Source organism: Equus caballus, chromosome 23, assembly GCF_041296265.1.
Source record: "Equus caballus isolate H_3958 breed thoroughbred chromosome 23, TB-T2T, whole genome shotgun sequence".
Lineage (NCBI taxonomy): Eukaryota > Metazoa > Chordata > Mammalia > Perissodactyla > Equidae > Equus > Equus caballus.
Window position 1 is genome coordinate 48818563 of NC_091706.1, and position 16950 is coordinate 48835512.

The 16950-nt window shown below is 35.6% G+C and overlaps 1 protein-coding gene across 13 annotated transcripts in view; it reads left to right on the plus strand.

Annotated features, from left to right (window-relative positions):
* Window positions 1-16950, plus strand: part of CCDC171 (coiled-coil domain containing 171) — a 293940-nt gene that overhangs the window by 226811 nt on the left and 50179 nt on the right. The gene's annotated exons all lie outside the window — the stretch shown is intronic.

Here is a 16950-nt window from a genome sequence, read left to right on the forward strand (position 1 = left end):
ACTGTACTTGGCATTAAAGAGTATTTTACCCTTTAAAGTTTAGTTTGAATGAACATTATAATGTGTGCAAACTGGTTATTTCATTTATAAAACTCAAAGCAGCAAATCATAAAACCTCAAATAACTTTAAAAGAAATTTAATCAAGAAAATTATTTTCAAAAACATATTCATTTTCAGATGCTGCAGGTATGTTTCTAGTCTAGGTTACTATTGTGTTATTGTAAGCATTTTTTTCCTTAGGATTAAAAAGTTTTTTAATTGGACAAAACAAAACTCAGTGTGTGCTTTATTCTCCTTTCAATACCCAATGCCTTTATTAGAAAAATCTGTCTACATTATGTAAACTATACGGAACCTAATATTTCAAAAGAGGTTGTCCTTGTTCCATAGCACTCTAGATTTTTCAGTATATTTAAAAGAGAAATATCTCTTAAAACTTAGTCTCTGTTTCACATTTTGAGGTTTAAATTAAACTTTTTCATTCTTCAGTTTATGATCCTGTGAAATTTTAATTTTGTGTAAAATTAATGTCAGTCCAAGTGGAGTTATGTTAATTTTTTCTACATGCTCCATGCCCTAATTTGTTTTGTTATTAGTACCCAAATAAATGCTCTACAAAGAAAAAACACTCATTTCTTTCGTTAGATTGCCCACCAATATATCTAAAATGTATATGTAATTGTAAAACTTAGCATAAAATATTTTTATTTTCAGTTATAAGCTAGAATACTGTACGGTTATTTAGTACAAGATTAAGATGTATGTTTTAAACTTGATTATCATTATTGATGAATTCATTGTAACCACAAGTACAATATGATTTGAGATTTTTCTAGTGGCTGCAAAATAATCCTTTACTTGACTATCTTGATTCAGAATCTCACAGGGCTTAGTACTTGTCATAATTCACAAATAAAGACTCCTCCTAAACTCTAGATTTTGGTGATTTGGAAAAAGACTGATTCCTAGGAATGCCATTTTTGGGGGCAAAGCATAGTCTCTCTGTGGTTCTGACATCCGTGAATAACAAGAAGGAAATGTGGAGACCCATATTTTAAACTGCTATTCTTTCCAAGTTCTAATAAAAATAGTTATTGTGCACATTGCCACATACCTAAAATACTTGGGTAAGTTTTGCACTGATATGCTGTAATATACATTGTAGTTTAGTAATGTATATATTGTAGCTTAGTATTCCATGCAGAGAAGAGCGCATGATTTGGGCCATAATAGTGTTTTTCACAAATACACACAGACACACACAACTAACGATACGCTTTGGAGTACTTTGAGAATAAAGGCACTGTAGTGATTGAAGGCCTTAATTATAGTAATAATAGCCACCATTTCAGTGAGCACTTACAATGTACTAGGTATCATGCTTAGCTCTTTAAATACATGATCTTATTTAATATTCACAATGGACCTGTTAAATAGATGACATTACAATTGAAAAACAACTACAACAGGTAACTCTGGTCAGATCAATAGCCAGTAAGTGGCAGGGCCCAGAGCCTGAATTTAAGTCCAGGTGTATTTGACTGCAAAACCTGAACTGGTTAAATCTAGCAGTAGAACATCTAGACATCTATGTTAAATGGTAAGAGTAAAACCTTTGAAATCTATAGTGGAATTTTTCTTCCATTTACAAAATATTCATTATGCATCTATGTATGATGTAGGTTATAGTTTATGTTTATTGTAGACAAATTCAGAGATAAAAACTTTTGTTAGCATTTGGCAGGCTAATATTATAGAACTCTACTTTTCACCTTTTTGCAGAATATAAATATGTATATTTATGCTGAGTGGCTACATATTTAGGAATTGAGGATTTGCTTAGCTTTGTACTCTGTGCTGATAAAGTGGACTATTTAGACTGCATGTGCTTGGTTGTGATGAGGAGAGGATCACCATGCAGCATGTGGTAGTGTGTGAACCGTTTGGTCACCCTCACAACCATCATTTAGAGCAGTCAGAGGTGAAGTTTTCCTACACTGTCTGTCTCTTCCAATGGGGCTTTATTATAGACACAATCCTGCATTGAAGGAAGATCAGTGAGCATGATTGAAAGGCAAGGAGGATGGGTGGATTGCCTTTTCTTTCTGGACCCAGAAGAGCACGTGACTGATGCTCTCCTACCGGATAAAATTCCTTCAGCTAGTCTCTGAGATCTGCTAGCTTTTAGCCTTAATTTCCTTATCTGCAAAAAAGTGGGATGCTACTGATTTCTCAGGCTGGTAGTAGGGTTGTGTGAGGCAATGTGTGTAAAGTAGAGAGCACAGTGCCAGCACAAAGAACGCAGGCAATGTGTGGGGGCTGTTATATTGCAGCCATTAGGGGACCCGTTGTAAAAAATGAAGAAAGTGGCAGTGTCTTGTTTTCATGACTTGTAAGGTGTGTGTTGGGGGGGAGAGTTGTATTTTGAGGCATGGTTATTTAGGATCTTTTCCTCTATATCTTTGCGTTTGGTTCCTTCACTCTTCCTTGTTTCTTCAGAAGCTTTAAATAATTTTAATGAAGATCAACTTTGGCTCCCTATTTACTTTTCCATGTTACTTGCTGTTCTGATGGGGCCATGACTCCAATGAAACCCTCCAGTGTCGTGAGAACCATTATACTTGTGCTTTTATGTCCCAAATAACAGTACATCAGCCTACTAGAATACTGGAAAAAAAATAAAAACACCTAGATTAGACAAGTTAGTTTTAACTGAAAAGTCCAGCACAGTGTGAATGCAGATGACTTTGTAATAAAAAATATTCTGCCCACACTTTATAAAAATAATACCTGTTACTCGTTATCTTGTACTTTGAATTGTGTTTTTTCAATAATTATGATATGTAATGCTTTTAATACTTAGCAAATATTAGCAAGCATCCAATAAATGTTTGTTTATGTCTCCAGCTCCATTCAGCAATAAAAAACAAAGAACAATATTAATAGTTAACATTTGTTGAGTGCTTGTTCGGTACCAGTTACTGTGCTAAGCACCTTACATTTACTATCTCATTTAATCCCTGCAACAACCTTATGAATAATAGGTGCTCTGCTTTTATCGATTTTACAAAGGAAGAGGCTGAAGTTTATTGAGGTGAAGAAAATTGCTAAAAGTCACATATCCAGTGAGTAGGGTAACTGGTGCATTCATGCTTTTAATCATCCCCTTCTGCCTTTTGTAAACCATGGCGTACTGTTGTCTGTGTGTGTGTGTTTTAAGATGGCTGAGAGGGAAAAAGAATAACGGTAGCATCTGTCTGTAGAATACAGTTTCGTTTGCGAGGAAATAGTGGAGAGAATAGAAATCCAAAAGAAGTTAACTGGAAAAATTACTTAAATTGTGTATTTCGGCCTCTTCGTCTGTAAGATGAACATAACAAGAGTTTCTAACTCAGTGTTAGTGTGACAATTAAATGGGTTAGTACATCTAGAGTGTGTAGAATAGTGACAAGTACATTATAAACCCTCAATATTTGTTAGCTATCCACTAACATGAAAGTTTCATAAGGCCAGACACTTGATTTTGTTCACTGCTGCAGACTCAAGCTCAGGACCATGCCTCGCACAGAGGATGCCCTCAGTATGTGAGGGTGATGAATACTTGATTTCAGCCCCTGGACAAGTTGACTCAGGGAGCTGCTTTGATTAGGCTGTGCGTGGCCTTACGAGACTTGGTATCAATTTTTTACTTCTAGGCCCACTTCATTTAAGAGAAAAAGTTCCCCAAACCATCTCATAAAAGTGTTTAAGATTTAGGGCATAATAACTATACCTCTGGAAATGTAGTATATTTTATAAATATATGTTTATAAACACTTCATTAAGAAGGCTTCATTTTGAAACCATTTATTTATGAAGATTCTAAACAACAGAGTCTTCCCCATAAATACAGTAATCCTTTAATCACCCGAAGCCACCGTGTCATTACATAGTCCTTACTTGGTATTGTTTTTCATTATGTGTTGTACTCATGACTTTTCGGATGCCATGGTTTTTACATTTATACTTATTTTCCAGGCATAGAAATTTCTTCCAGCTATTTTGTTGTATTTATAAAGTTAAATCATAAAGAACTTTTTGAAGGGAATTTTGTTATTATTTTATGTATAGAAGGAGGATATAATTGTTTGTACCTAAACTGTCAGGGAATAAAAATATCAAGAATCACTCTTGGTAATTTTGTACATGTGTTCTCTGTTACACTGCTTAATGCAGCACCCTTCTAATTGATGTGCAAGAAATTTCTCCATTTTTGGACGTTAAAGAGATGTTAGGCAATTTCACTTGAAAGATCGTGTTATTTAGATGTCTTCTTCTTCATGTTATCCCATTCACATAAGTGAATTTTCAGATACCTGATTATTTCTTAAAACATGAAAACCAGCCATTTTGAATGGAAATCTTGCGATTAAATGTGTCAAGTGCTGTTTTTTTTAATAAGAAGATTATAATATACCTATTTAAAAATTATTATGCTGGTTCATTATTATAGATATAAACTGTAATATTATAACAATACTATAATATACTCAGGTGTATAATGACATTTGCCTTCAAGCACTATAATAACTTCATAGAAATTTTACTAATATTAAAAGTTTGCTTTAAAAAAATTATAAAGTTTGGGGGCTGGCCCCGTGACCGAGTGATTAAGTTCGTGCGTTCCGCTGCAGGCGGCCCAGTGTTTCGTTGGTTTGAATCCTGGGCGGACATGGCACTGCTCATCGGGCCATGCTGGGGCAGCGTCCCACAGGCCACAACTAGAAGGACCCACAACGAAGAATATACAACTATGTACTGGGGGGCTTTGGGGAGAAAAAGGAAAAAAATAAAATCTAAAAAAAAAATTTATAAAGTTTGTACATGACCATGAAATAAGAAATTAAACTCTAAAAAGCATAGGGAAAAATTAAGATCAGTTGAAAGTCTGCCATTCAGAGATAACCAGTGTTCACATTTTGGTGTATGTATATTCTTCCAGCTAATTATTCTACTTATTTTTTAGTCATAAATACAAACACTTAATGTACATATCATTTATATATATCTCTATATATATTTAAACAACAATTGGGCCACACTATTTTGTAAGCATTTTTTTAAACCTAATAAGATATCGTAGATCTCTTTCTTGTCAGTAAATGTAGATTCCCCGCACCATTTTTGATGATTGTGTTATATTCACTACATGCCTCTACCACAGTGTATAGAATCAGTTTTCTATTGATGGATATTTGAGTTATTTCTAATTTTTTCGGTTATTATGAATAAGGTGGCAATCACTATCTTTTTGCATAAACTTTTGCCTTGATCTTTTATTTTTTTCTTTAGGATAAGTTAGTGGAATTGCTGCATCTAAGATTAGGCACATTCTAAGACTTTCGATATATTCCCCAATTGCCCCTGAAAGAGACTGCAGTTTACTCCTAAACGACGTCTGTTAGTTCTTTAGTTTGCTTTAAAAAGTATCATTATTTCTTTTCTGATACTAAAAGAAGGTTTTATCTTCTTTTTATAATTTAGGTCTCCCTGATTTTCAGATGCCCATTCTCGCTGGGTCTTTAATTTGCAGAGTTACCAGGTTCAGTCTAAGAGTCTCCATGGTGAAGGAAAGAGAATATATTTGTGACAGCTGTTTGTCTCACAGATATTCTTTTTCATTTATTTCTGGCTCCATGACTGTGCTTTGAATGTTTGAGATTATTGGAAATCTGACCTTTTTGGTAAGTGGGATCATTTTAGTAATAAGGTATCAAAAAGATTTTGGGGTTATCTAAAGTGTTATCTTTGAGAGTTTGTACAATTCTCTTTAAATCCTAAAATCAAAATGTCTTTTAAATTAAAAAACATAAAATGATTTTAGAATTGGGTTGTGGAATCAAACAGAATGTTGAAATGCTACCTTCTTCAAAGGTTGGAAAGTAATTCCCAGAGAAGAGCTGTTTGTTAGGGGAAAACAGTTGGCTGGAAAAATCATGTAGTTCATCTGAGAATAAATGCATTGTGATGGGAAAATGCTGTTCTTTGTCCGTCTAGCTGCTTGACAGTTGTCGTGTATAGTTCTACAGAATGTAAATTGTGCCAATGAAAAATCTCAGTGTTCTAGATTTGAGGCCTAACTTGAGAGTGAATATAAGAATTAGTGAGTTTGATTTTTCTGTTGACACCAGGAAGAGTAAATGGAATTTTCTGATGGAATATTGTCGGAAAAGCATTGTTGTTATTTACTAGTCAAAATTTTAGATTCTACTCTGAAGATTTGATAATGCACAAGCAGACATTAAGTTTCTTCAAAATTTCCTGGTTAATAGAGCTGTAAGCAAGGGTAAATGAAACAAAATATCACGAGAAATAAGATGTTAGTGTGTAAGGGTGTGTCACAAATTGGGATAGCCATGACTAGATAGTTAAATAATGGCATTTGAACATTGCTTATGGTCATTGTGAGTTGCGCCTTGCCCTCAATCTGTATCTCTTCCTAAGATTTTAGTTTTTGATGACCAGGAAAACTTTGCTGGAGACTTACCCTAGCAGGTTAGCCATTCTTAGAAAAGCTTTGGTATCATCACAGAAGTCTTCTCACCCTCCTTTTCTCTCGTCCTCCTTCCTCCCCTTCCGGTCCCTATTTGACTTGTTTTTTTGTTTTTTGGGTTTTTTTTTTGTTGGTGGTAGAGTAGAGGAGGAGAATGCATCAATCTGAATTTTAGAACATAATCTTGAGAGTAAAAATGTATAATTATGGGGGCTGGCTCAGTGTCGTAGCTGTTAAGTTCCTGTGCTCTGCTTCAGTGGCCTGGGGTTCACTGGTTTGGATCCCGGACATGGATCTACACACTGTTTATCAAGCCACACTGTGGCAGACATCCCACATATAAAGTAGAGGAAGATGGGCATGGATGTTAGCTCAGGCCCAGTCTTCCTCTGCAAAAAGAGGAGGATTGGTGGCAGGTGTTAGCTTGGGGCTAATTTTCCTCAAAAAAAAAAAAAAGTAAAATTCTGCTCTTTTGCACCACCTATTTTACCAGGTTATGTCTGCTACTGTTCTTTTCTTAGTCCTCATATTTTATTTTAAAAGATTTATTGTAAAAAAAGTATTTTTCTTCATATCTATTGTTAAAACATAGTCTTGGGCAAAACTGATAGCTAAGTTTTCTAAACATTATCTGTTAAAGGTAGGAGCTCTGAAAAGTTTTTTTTTTAATATTTAGCAGATGAGATTTTACATCTTGTGTCATGGCTTTATTTCAGATAGCAGTGGTCTGAAACAACAGGGTTTTTTTCCTGTTGGGACTTTCACCTCTTGGCCTTTTGAAAATGACAGGAAGACATCTGAGGGCAAGGAAATGCATCTGTAAAAAGCTTCTGCTACACAGGATCTCATATTGAGGAATCTCGTAGCTCCTTGCTCCTTAACTCAGCTGAAAATATTTATGAATTATTCCCTGTGGGAATGATCTGAGGCAACACTAAGTAAAATCTGATAGGAATTCTTTAAAAACTAGGCATGATTCATAAAGTCCTTTGTCCAGTTTCATTTTTGTCATTTCTTCCTTTGTTTGTTATGGGGAAGAATAATTAGGAAGAAATAAAAACGTAGCAGAGTCAGTATCACAGAAGGTTGAAGAGGTTGTGCAGCTTTGCCAGAAAGTAGTAGGATTGGCCATAGAACAGATGAAATCTGTCCCCTTGTGCACATAAATTACCCAGGACCAGGAATTCTCAGTATTTTATCCGATTGTTGTCTTGTTCTCATGGAACACAACATTGTCCTTTCTTGTGAAGGATGAGTATGGGTTATCATCCTTGTGGTGCTGAAAGTGCTACTGGAATTCTCTCCTAGAATCACTGTTTTCTGTGAGCTCTTGGCCCTTAATTCTGACACGCAGCTTCTCATCTGTAACATGGAGATGACGATAGCTGCCCTGCTGCATCTTGGGGTGATTGTGAGGGTCACACGACATGTATGAGGGAACTTTAAAAATTAAACAACACTAATAGATATTTTTTTAATTGTTTCCCTTTAAATATTTGTCATATAAATGTTCCTTGATCAGGTGTAAGCTTGCTTAGTTTTCAATTTCAGGTTGCGATTTTTGCCCTTCTAAGAGACAAGCCAGTAAATCAGATTATAGGGAAGTTGCTAACCATGAATCTGTGCAATTTTCTGTATGTCATTGAGTTTGCTGGAAACATCATGTTGAACAGAATGGGAATTACTTTCCTAACAGCATAAAATAATTCCGTTTGCTGGGAGAAGAGGCAAGCAACGTAGTATTGGAGAAGCCTATGTGGAGTCAGAACGCCTGGATTGAAGTCCTGGCTCTGTAATTGAACCGCCTCGGCAGGTCACTCAACAGCACTGAGCCTCCATTTCCTCATCTTTAAATGGAGACAGTGAAGCCTGTCTTGCTTTTGAAGGCTCCCAGGATTGTGGGGCAATCAGATGAGATAGTGTGCATGCGAGGGTGCTTTTTACATTATCAAATGCTAAGTTAACATAAGTTGCATTGGTCTGAACTGCAAACAGGCTTGGGGTCAGGAAAAGTGACCTAAATATATTGAGAAGTGTTTTGGTGTTTTAACTCCTGGAGGTTTTTGACTGATGACCTGTTTGATACAAGTTTCACTTTAGTAGCAACATGCTCAATCAAAAGAGTAAAACGTCTCACCACTTCAGTGTTTCCTTACAGTTCAGTGTAAAACCATTGCTAACACTTTAGTGAATGCCTGTCTTATACTACTATTTGAGTAATTATTATACAAAGCAATTCAAGCATTACTATTGTTTTCATATTTTCTTTGAACTCATTTTGTTCCCTTTATTTATACCATTAAAAAAATTTTTTTTGGACTTCAAATTTTAGCTCTCAAATGGTGACAGCATTTGCCTGTATTTGAAATGTTTGAGACACACTTAGTAAAAAACAAAAACAAAATCACAAAACGTAATGAAAGCACAGAGCTTTTTTGGGGGGAGGGCAGGTTATAACTTTTAGTTCTGGGTAGCTTGAAGTAGAAAAGCTGCTGGATGAGATGAACATAATTTCTCTGTCATTAATGTTAAGAGGCAAAAGCTAAATCCCAAACTTGACCCTTTCTTTATCTTTTCTTTTTTTAATATTTGAAGCCTCTTCAAGTATAACTCTACTAGGTAATACCTTTTAATGCTTATTATTGAGAGACTGAAGCCTGTGAGCACTTGAACTTTCAAGTGCTACATCAGAATTGCTATTCATTTCGCTACTTGGACAAAAAACAGTGTTTGATGGACTGCCTAGGTGAAGACCTGGAAAAGGAAGGGTTATCTGCAAATTGAGTGAGTTTATTATGGCTTAGTGATTTGCTGATTGATTTCGTTTGCTGTCAGTTAAGGCTCTCTTAATGTCAGTTTTCTTTGCATAATACCTTGAAATAAAGACTGATGAAGTTCTTCAGATTGATGCTGCTTATATAAACTGACCCTGATTTGCCCTATTCTACATGACAATTTAAGTGACAGCAGTTAGAGGAAAATACAGCAATGAATATGCAACTTAAGGATTAGAGGAAATGCAGTAAATCATTCAGTCTAAAACTAGGGACAAAAGTAATTTCTCGTGATAATTCCACAGATGCCTTAAATTTTATTAAACACTATTATTACTACTCTCAAGAGTGTGTGTGTGTGTGAGAGAGAGAGAGTGTGTGTGTAGAGGGAGAGAAAGAGAGTTGAATTGAAAAAGAGATCTAAAAGTGATCCTAAATCTTTTCAAATTATAATAAATCTTCCTCTCCCCACTTACTTAAACTTGGAATTGTCAGAATCACAGTTTAAAAATATTTTATTTGAGGTTGCATAAGTGCTGTATATTAAGTAACCAATGAAATGTAGAGTGGGTAATTTTGAAGCTTTAAATGCTTTTCAGTTTCAGAGCCTTCTAGTAACAGTTGGAGTTGCTTTTTTTTTTAAATCTCAATGGCCAGAAATCTCATAGTGCTGACTACAAAGAAGTATAACTTTTTGGGGAAAGACTAACCTAAGCAGTGACTCACTAAGGAAAACATGAAGTATTAATATCTTGGTTTCTTTTCTGAGTGAGGGCTGCTTAACTCACACCAGCAAGCAGATTTTCCCTGTGGAGTATATGCCATTGCTTCAGTGTTGCAGAGCAATATTTTGTCTGAAATATATTTTATAATGCATATTAATCAAAATGAATCTGACTTGGTATAACTTCATTTAAGGATTAAAAGGAAAACATAGAAAACCAAGCACTAAAGCGGAGGCTTAGGCTCTGTTCATGTGGTAGAGGGTTAGCAAACGGACATTGAAGAAGCCTAAATCATGTCTGTGACATATTTAAAAGGGGCATCAGTTCTGTCTTTGCCAATAAAGCTTAAGATAGTTCTCAGACCTTAGATCTTTGGTTGAATGATTATCTGATAGAATGATTTAACCACAAAATTTAAAATCTAAAAGAAGAAACTCCATGTCTTTAATCTTTCTAAAATAGAGAAGGAAATTATGATGAAATTAAAACATGCAGTTTAACTTTGTACATTTTTAAATTATGTCATAGGACAAAATAGAAAAGAAATTTCTGTGAGACAATGAGTGCAGGATCTTACAGAAAGCCCTCAGCAGACAGCAGCTGTGATGATGATTGCTGAAACAGTGTGTATGAGTGAAGGAATGTTATGATTCTTCAACAAGTGCAAAGAAATTCTTTGAAAGTTTTGGGTGTCTCATGTTATCACCCAATTTTTAGTTACTACAAATTAAGAGGTGAAATGATTTCTTGTTAACATTCAGTGGTAGGTAGCAGGAAAATGCCCACAGAAATGGTTGGCTCGGAGACAAAACCTGATTTGACCTAATTTTGTGGCAAAACCTGAGAAGAACTGACATGAAGCTCTTGATCGTCTCAGTTTATCCCCCTCAAGGGGGATTATTCAAATGTTTTGGGGTAGAATGTATTTGATTAGAGTCTGGGGCCTCAGATCCCAGTGAGAGTGTTACTCAATATATGGTATATGCCCTGTTTCCCAATCTGAAAAATCCTGAGCTCCAAAGCACATTTGGTCCCAAACTTTCAAATAAGGGATTGTAAGAACTGTATGAGTATTACAAAACAGATTCCACACAAATAATGAGTGTTATTGCTTCCTGCAAGCCTTTTGTTTTTCTTATAGTGAGGCACATTCAGTCTGTGGGATGGTATTCTGGGGTGAAATTTAAATTTAATATCCAGTATCTCTTGCTTTTTGTTTTGAGTCATAGAGGAATTTCATAGTAGTTTGTGCCATCTGAAACTCAAAGAGTTGAGTTTGTATTATATACTAATCAGATATGGCTCTTGTTTTGCTCGTATCTAATACCTGTTTGCAAACTAAAGGCACATTTCTTTCTGTGTGACATGTGTCTGAGATGTTATTTTGGGGCCCCTCTCACTTTATATTCTGAAAGTAGAAAGGATGAAATTCCTTGTCACATAATCTGCTTATCTTTTCTCACCTATCCTTCTAATTTGTTCCTGCTGGTTTAGATGATGCAGACTCTTAAAGGGTCTGGAGAAGCCGCCTCTTCTAGTATCCAGACAATTGCTCTAGGTAAAGAGAGTAGCATCTCTCGGGAGTCCAAGGGCCTGATTGTTCGTATCCCTGCCTCCTGGTAATCCATAGAAAGCTTAGGAACCAGAATGGTCTTTGCTTCAAGGTCTTCCACTTACTCTAGAGGAAAAATGGAAATATCGTTTGAGAGTATTTAGAAACCAGTGTGAGCAAGCAAATTAACTTAAAAAAATAAAATGGTCAGCTCTCCTGCTCGTATAGATTTGGCTATGGCTAATATCATTTAATGATGTACTGAGCACCCGCCAAGTGCAAGGAATTGTGTTATGCTCTGGGATGTAAAGGTGAGTCAAACATCCTTCTGAGGGGAATATGAAATTTCAGAGTGCTATGAGATGGAAAGCATGATTGCTGGAGGAGAGGCGTAGATAAAGTACCGTAGCCTGCCCTTTAGAGAATAGTGAAATTCATTCTTGCTGGAAAAATTAGGAGAGGCTTCTTAGAGGAGGTGGCATTTGAGTGGGCCTTGAAGGTTATGTACTAAAAATCCCCTTTCATATAAAATGTCATTGTCATGAAATACAGATGGGAACTCTCTGGAGTTTGAATCTCAGTCACGAGATAGCTTTCCAGCAGTGCAATCTATGGGATGGCCTCATCTGCACACGGAGTTGAACTAAATGGTTGGTAAGATTCTTTTCAGCTACTGAAGCTCTGTGATGTTGTGAATAAATTATGATCTCTCTGGGATTTCAAGGCAATCTTATTATTTGTTCCTTCATAGTGTACAAAAGGTAAATTCATTGATTTAGTAAAGTATTAGAAAGCACCTTAGAACAAATTTGTCCTTAAAACAATATAGCAACAATATTTTTTCACAGATATAGTTTAACATACTTCAATGAATTTGGTTATAGAGTAGAGATTATAGGGATTATTGAAGTAGATGATAACCCTGACAGAAGCATGTAGATTCCCAAACCAATTTGATGTATCAGAATCTGAAAATAACCATGGTAATAAAATAAACTCTTAATAAAAGCATAAAATATTTTCTCTCCTCTCTTTACTGATTTGTATTTATTAGGTATATTAAAAATTGTTTATATTGGATTTAATTAAACCACAAACAAGCCCATCAAATTCTTATAATTCCAGCTAAATGGCTTTTTAGCATCTTTTTCCAAATTAATTTAAAGACACCAATTGTGGATGTTCTTCGCTGAGATTCTTTTATAAAGCTAACAGTTTTACGTGGAAAAAGGAAAGACGAAGCACTCAGTGTGGGTATATTTACTCTGTTTCAGTAGCTTAGATCAAGTGCACTTTCTGAAAGTTGCTTGTTTTGAGGTAATGAACTGAGCAGTTTTGCTTTAGTTGTGGACAGCTAACTCTCAGCCTGGTACGCCATTTATTTCTATACCTTTTCTCTTTGTATTAACACCACTCCTTTAAGAAAATTTGTATACTGAACCCCCAAAAGATCAAAATTAGGATATGTCTTTGGTACACTGTCAAATTTGACTAAGGCAATTGGATCTTTGTAGGTTGGTTATGGAACAAACGGGCAGTTCTAGTTATCACTTGATTCAGTCTCCAAAAAGTATAAATCAGAAAGAGATTATTGGAATGTAAAGTGCCCTTTTTTACATCCCAAATAACTTTTGAAGAGGATAAATAGGCACTCTCAATATAGTACACATTATTACTGAAATTGGAAGCCTCCCTAACTCTGAAATGAAGAATACAAGTATTCCCTGTTAATTTCATCAAGCTGAACACGTGTGTGTGGAACCCTGCTCTGCATCCAGACCTGCGCTTGATGGCTGAGATGGCAGAGGACGAATGCACACGCTGGGAGGAGGAATTAAAAAAACCTCGAATGTTACGGTTCCTGATACAAGAGGAAGAAAACCAGCACTAATATGGGATCCATCAAGTGCCAGCATGTATGCTAGGAGCTTTTGGGAGATCTGAAGATCAGGAAAGGGCCTGAATGTGTCACTAACCTTGTTTTACAACCCTCCTGCTCAAAAAACTTTTTTTTTTTAAACAAGGAGAGGCATTTGGCTTTTTGAGGAGATAATTTTCTTTATTAGTGTTTTATCCACTCAGTTTCAATATGAAATTTAAAAATCTATTTTTCCAACTTAAAAAATGTGAAGGAGAACTTAACCATTCCTGTCTTCTTATACAGCTACATTCCTGTCTTTGCTTAAATGTCATCTCTTAGAAGTCTTCTCTCCTCACTAAAATCGCCTCCCTTCTCCCTTCACTCTTGATAGCCCTGACCTAATGTATTTATTTTCTGCCTCTCATTTGAATGTAAGACCCATGAGGGCAAGGCTTTGTCTTCTTTACCACTGTGTCTTCAGCACCTAGAACATAATAGGTGCTCAGTAGTGTTTATTGAATTCAGTAATGAATGAACTGAGGTTTTCTCAAGTGTGTGGCCTTTTAAACAGGCAGAACTGTCTGCATATTAAGGAAAAGAGCAAGGAGTTTGGAATCAGATGGACCCCTGATTTCCAGTTGTGCCACTTATTAGCAATATGTCCTTAAGAAAGTTATTTATGGACTCTGAGCCTCAGTAGCTTTATAAGTAAAGTTGTGCTAAATAATTCCTGTTTTTCAAGGATAGTGTAAAAATTGGAGATTATGCATGTTGCCACAGAAAACAGACGATGCTCAGATTCATATACACTTTATTTAGTGTATCTAGAAAATGCCCTCCTTTTGGGTGAGGAAGCTAAATCACCCTGCACGGGTGTATCTATTACTTGATGAGAATTAGAAAATAGTCAAAGTAACTGTGATCTCCAAGCAGTATACTCAGATGTCAAAAGTTCAAACATTTCTGCGTATCAGTGCCAGACGTTATGGTTTTGACATTTGGACAAAGCCAGACTGCCTGAATTCCAGCTCACACCATTACAATTGAATCAAAAAATTCACCTATCACTCATACCATACTAAGTCTTATCTGTGTGTCAATAAAATATCCATTGTAAAGCTCCCGGTGATGTCAAGACATGGTAGGTGCTTAAGAAATTGTAACTGTAATAATATATCTTTTTCTGATGGAGAGCTAAAGTAATGAGGTTCAACTTCTTCATGGTTTGCTATGAAGGCCGTTTATTAGGCCGTTTTGCAACACATTAATAAACCCAATGCCAACTCTATAATTTACCTATATGATGACCATTTTGTATATTACTTAAATTTTAAGTCCCTAAAGCAAGGCAATTTATTATTATTATTATTATTATTATTATTATTATTGATCAGGCAGTATCTGCTGAGGAACTCATTCCTCTTAGAATTTTTCTAAGATCACGGTTGCTTTTTACAGCTTCATGTCCATAGGCATGGGTTTCCAAGAGGAACCTTTTTTTCAGTCTCTGATTATTTTGATGATTCCTTTTCTATATTCTTGTAGGAAACCAACGTCATTTCTTATCCCTTTGTTTTCTCTTTGTATTAACCTTTAGCATAATAAGAGCAGTAACTACCATCGATGTAGAAACTGCAGTTAGCTTCAAGTTGGGCTTTGATTCAATTCTGGTTGGAAATAACATATTTGAAAAAGAATTGTTCTTGTTTTTGGCACATTTAAGTTGTATATGCCATGGTTGAATGGAGGCCAGAAAAAAGTTTAGAGTCTAAACATGATACAAAGAAAACATCATTTAAAAAAAATCTGTTGCAAAAGTATTCTGCAACTCTGCTGAATATGGTTTTCCCATGGGACTCCTTCTCATACCTGAAAAGCTACTATATTTACATCCTTCAAAGTGGTGCCAGTAAAAATTTTGAGTAATGGGTTAAATCAAGTCCAGGGCCATTTCAAATGGCAAAAAGAGGAAAATGAACTGATTCTTTTTTTCTTATATAAAATAACACCAGCAAAAACATACCTGAACTATATGCAACATTGTGTTAAGTCAGTTCATACTATTTTGTCTTCAGTTGTGCATTTGCAGTAAATTTTTTTCTTCTAATAATCTGACACATTTACTGTCCTTATCATTGTCACCATCACCACTAAAAAGCATTTCTGTATCAGTGAATACATTGCATTCAGTACCTAGTTACGCGTGGTTTTAACCATGCCCTGTATTAAATAAATGTGAGTCCACAATCTTAAGTGGACAGCAGTGACCCAGACCAGTCTCTAAAGGAAACATAGTAATTCTAGTATATGCACACAAACCCCCTAGGATATCTAGGGTCAAAAGTGGGCTGTCCAGGAATGGGAAAACATCTTCTTTGAGAGAGGGGGAAGAAACATAGTTCACCAAAATCCTAACTTCTACATAAAGGAAAGATAATTTTTCCTGCCTAGGAAATTTTCCAGATTTGGCAAGATGAAATCCTTCCCCAATCTTAGTAGGTAGGATGGAAATGAAATGTAACTTCTCAGAGTCCCATTCCTCTGTATGTATATCCAGTATACGTGGATCTCATTCAGAATGAGAATTTGTGAGTCAGATGAGCTAATCCTGTGTGGGTAGGATTTGGGATAGCACTATCTTGGTATTTTGCTTGAAAGTTCTTTACTGATGGTATCAGATCTTTAAGTCAGGTTGCTGAGAGATGCATGACACATTGTCATTTTGCATATATAAGTCAAACACACTAGAAGTTGTTTGCCAAGTTTTCTCTTTTTCAAAATAATCTTCTGTTGTGTGGATAATTTAATTATCCACAAATTATAATTACTATAATTTGTAAGTTTAATTTTTTTTTGCATTAAAATTATCTTACAGCCTTCTTTCAAATTACACTTTTCTAGAATCAAAAGATGTTTTGGGGGAAATGTAGATTTACATGATATATTTGGTTAGAATAGAGGTTCATTAATATGTTACAAATTTTTTGTTTGTTAGTTTTTGAGGAAGATTAGCCCTGAGCTAACGTCTGCTGCCAATCCTCCTCTTTTTGCTGAGGAAGACTGGCCCTGAGCTAACATCCATGCCCATCTTACTCTACTTTATATGTGGGATCCCTGCTACAGCATGGCTTGACAAGCAGTGCATAGGTCCATATCTGGGATCCGAACTGGTGAACCCCTGGCCACTGAAGCAGAATGTGTGAGCTTAACCGCTGCCGCGCTAGGCCAGCCCCCAATATGTTACAAATATTTTTTGAACCCATTTAACAGAATGAAGTCTCCAAGAAAATATCATCTGAAGTTCTTTTACTTGAAATAAATATTTATTTCCATTACATAAGCAAAAATTGGTAGCTCAGCATCAATGTAGTGTAATAGTTATTAATGAGTTTGAGATCTTTGAAAATCCTGGTTTCATAGCAGAATTCAAGAGGGCTTTGCTTTTTACCTTTTTCAGTCAATAGAGAAGAGAACATGGATTAAATTGACATTTATATGAATGTTG